A 4,171-nucleotide genomic window follows, 5' to 3' on the forward strand; every position below is an offset into this window, starting at 1 on the left:
GGAGGAAGACTCACTTTGTAACGCTACACGTTACTCACTAACTATACAGAGCTGGTGTCAATTTAACAGGGAAAGAGTCACTCTCTGTGACTGTACAGAGTCACTGTTTATTCAAGGTAAGGGTCACTCACTGTGTAACTGTACAGAGTCACTGTTTATTCAGGGTAAGGGTCACTCACTAACTGTACAGAGTCACTGTTTATTCAGGGTAAGGGTCACTCACTGTGTAACTGTACAGAGTCACTGTTTATTCAGGGTAAGGGTCACTCACTGTGTAACTGCACAGAGTCACTGTTTATTCAGGGTAAGGGTCACTCACTGTGTAACTGTACAGAGTCACTGTTTATTCAGGGTAAGGGTCACTCACTGTAACTGTACAGAGTCACTGTTTATTCAGGGTAAGGGTCACTCACTGTGTAACTGTACAGAGTCACAGTTTATTCAGGGTAAGGGTCACTCACTAATTATACAGAGTCACTGTTTATTCAGGGTAAGGGTCACTCACTGTAACTGTACAGAGTCACTGTTTATTCAGGGTAAGGGTCACTCACTGTGTAACTGCACAGAGTCACTGTTTATTCAGGGTAAGGGTCACTCACTGTGTAGTTTATTCAGGGTAAGGGTCACTCACTATAACTGTACAGAGTCACTGTTTATTCAGGGTAAGGGTCACTCACTGTGTAGTTTATTCAGGGTAAGGGTCACTCACTAACTGTACAGAGTCACTGTTTATTCAGGGTAAGGGTCACTCACTATAACTGCACAGAGTCACTGTTTATTCAGGGTAAGGGTCACTCACTGTAGTTTATTCAGGGTAAGGGTCACTCACTAACTGTACAGAGTCACTGTTTATTCAGGGTAAGCGTCACTCACTAACTGTACAGAGTCACTGTTTATTCAGGGTAAGGGTCACTCACTAATTATACAGAGTCACTGTTTATTCAGGGTAAGAGTCACTCACTGTAACTGTACAGTCACTGTTTATTCAGGGTAAGGGTCACTCACTGTGTAACTGTAGAGAGTCACTGTTTATTCAGGGTAAGGGTCACTCACTGTAACTGTACAGAGTCACTGTTTATTCAGGGTAAGGGTCACTCACTGTGTAACTGTACAGAGTCACTGTTTATTCAGGGTAAGGGTCACTCACTGTAACTGTACAGAGTCACTGTTTATTCAGGGTAAGGGTCACTCACTGTGTAACTGTACAGAGTCACAGTTTATTCAGGGTAAGGGTCACTCACTAATTATACAGAGTCACTGTTTATTCAGGGTAAGGGTCACTCACTGTAACTGTACAGAGTCACTGTTTATTCAGGGTAAGGGTCACTCACTGTGTAACTGCACAGAGTCACTGTTTATTCAGGGTAAGGGTCACTCACTGTGTAGTTTATTCAGGGTAAGGGTCACTCACTATAACTGTACAGAGTCACTGTTTATTCAGGGTAAGGGTCACTCACTGTGTAGTTTATTCAGGGTAAGGGTCACTCACTAACTGTACAGAGTCACTGTTTATTCAGGGTAAGGGTCACTCACTATAACTGCACAGAGTCACTGTTTATTCAGGGTAAGGGTCACTCACTGTAGTTTATTCAGGGTAAGGGTCACTCACTAACTGTACAGAGTCACTGTTTATTCAGGGTAAGCGTCACTCACTAACTGTACAGAGTCACTGTTTATTCAGGGTAAGGGTCACTCACTAATTATACAGAGTCACTGTTTATTCAGGGTAAGAGTCACTCACTGTAACTGTACAGTCACTGTTTATTCAGGGTAAGGGTCACTCACTGTGTAACTGTAGAGAGTCACTGTTTATTCAGGGTAAGGGTCACTCACTGTAACTGTACAGAGTCACTGTTTATTCAGGGTAAGGGTCACTCACTGTAACTGTACAGAGTCACTGTTTATTCAGGGTAAGGGTCACTCACTGTGTAACTGTACAGAGTCACTGTTTATTCAGGGTAAGGGTCACTCACTGTGTAACTGTACAGAGTCACTGTTTATTCAGGGTAAGGGTCACTCACTGTAACTGTACAGAGTCACTGTTTATTCAGGGTAAGGGTCACTCACTAACTGTACAGAGTCACTGTTTATTCAGGGTAAGGGTCACTCACTAACTGTACAGAGTCACTGTTTATTCAGGGTAAGGGTCACTCACTAACTGGACAGAGTCACTGTTTATTCAGGGTAAGGGTCACTCACTATAACTGTACAGAGTCACTGTTTATTCAGGGTAAGGGTCACTCACTGTGTCACTGTACAGAGTCACTGTTTATTCAGGGTAAGAGTCACTCACTGTAACTGTACAGAGTCACTGTTTATTCAGGGTAAGAGTCACTCACTGTAACTGTACAGATTCACTGTTTATTCAGGGTAAGGGTCACTCACTGTGTAACTGTACAGAGTCACTGTTTATTCAGGGTAAGGGTCACTCACTGTAACTGTACAGAGTCACTGTTTATTCAGGGTAAGGGTCACTCACTGTGTAACTGTACAGAGTCACTGTTTATTCAGGGTAAGGGTCACTCACTGTGTAACTGTACAGAGTCACTGTTTATTCAGGGTAAGGGTCACTCGCTGTGTAACTGTACAGAGTCACTGTTTATTCAGGGTAAGGGTCACTCACTGTAACTGTACAGAGTCACTGTTTATTCAGGGTAAGGGTCACTCACTGTGTAACTGTACAGAGTCACTGTTTATTCAGGGTAAGGGTCACTCACTGTAACTGTACAGAGTCACTGTTTATTCAGGGTAAGGGTCACTCACTGTAACTGTACAGAGTCACTGTTTATTCAGGGTAAGAGTCACTCACTGTAACTGTACAGAGTCGCTGTTTATTCAGGGTAAGGGTCACTCACTAACTGTATAGAGTCGCTGTTTATTCAGGGTAAGGGTCACTCACTGTAACTGTACACAGTCACTGTTTATTCAGGGTAAGGGTCACTCACTAACTGTACAGAGTCGCTGGTAATTCAGGGTAAGGGTCACTCACTGTGTAACTGTACAGAGTCACTGTTTATTCAGGGTAAGGGTCACTCACTGTAACTGTACACAGTCACTGTTTATTCAGGGTAAGGGTCACTCACTAACTGTACAGAGTGACTGTTTATTCAGGGTAAGGGTCACTCACTGTAACTGTACAGGGTCACTGTTTATTCAGGGTAAGGGTCACTCACTAACTGTACAGAGTCACTGTTTATTCAGGGTAAGGGTCACTCACTGTAACTGTATTCACTCTCCCAAAACAAAGAAACCGGATGGTCACTGTACACACGTACAACCCGCACATCCCTGTTGTCGATGTGCTGATGTTCCTCGGCAGATACGTCGACAGCGTCGGGAACAGCGTTGACATCAATGACCTGTTTGGGATCTGGGCCAGCAAACGCCAGATCAAAGTAACCCTGAAAGTGGATGCCAAAGGAGCCATCCAGCACCTCCCCTCCAGCTTCGCCATCGGTGGAAGCCGGGGCTACATGGTGTACGCGGGACAACCCAGGGTGTGTCAAACCTGCGGGAGATCCGGGCACGTGGCGGCGACCTGCACTGTCACCATCTGTCGCAACTGCAAGCAGGAAGGCCACCAGACGAAGGACTGCAAGGAGAGCAAGTGCTGCAACTTGTGCGGGGAGACAGGCCATCTCTACGAGGCCTGCCCAAAGCGCAGCAGCAGCTATGCGCAGGCAATTAAAGGACCTGTCAATAAGGCCGCCTCAAAGGAGACCAACACCGCTCCCACCGTAGAGGCACTCACTGGAAACGACCAAACCCAGGCAACCAGCACGCAGCCTCCTCCCCAACAGCCAGAGCCCATGGAAGAGGAGGCAGCAGGAGAACAACAAACGGGAGAATGGCAGGAGGTCAAACGAAAGAACAAGAAAAAAAGCCTCCCCCAAAGAGAGAGGCCGCCAAAGTCCAGGCTTGTGGAAAAAAGGCGGCACCCGCCCCAAACGGGCAACACCAGCAGCTGCTCATCTGATGAGGAAGGGCAAGAAAAGAACAGTCACCAACAACAGAAAAAGTGGCTGAGCGCAAAGAAACAAACAGGAGTGATCACCGTGCCCCAGAACACCGGAGGCAACGAAGGGCACAACGCAGCCCAGCTCCAGACCGCCGGGAGCGGCCAAGAGCCCGACAACTCCAGCTCCAGACCGCCGGGAGCGGCCAAGAGCCC

The sequence above is a fragment of the Somniosus microcephalus genome, chromosome 12 (genome assembly GCF_052327205.1).
Source record: "Somniosus microcephalus isolate GS21.2 chromosome 12, FLI_Smic_1.0, whole genome shotgun sequence".
Lineage (NCBI taxonomy): Eukaryota > Metazoa > Chordata > Chondrichthyes > Squaliformes > Somniosidae > Somniosus > Somniosus microcephalus.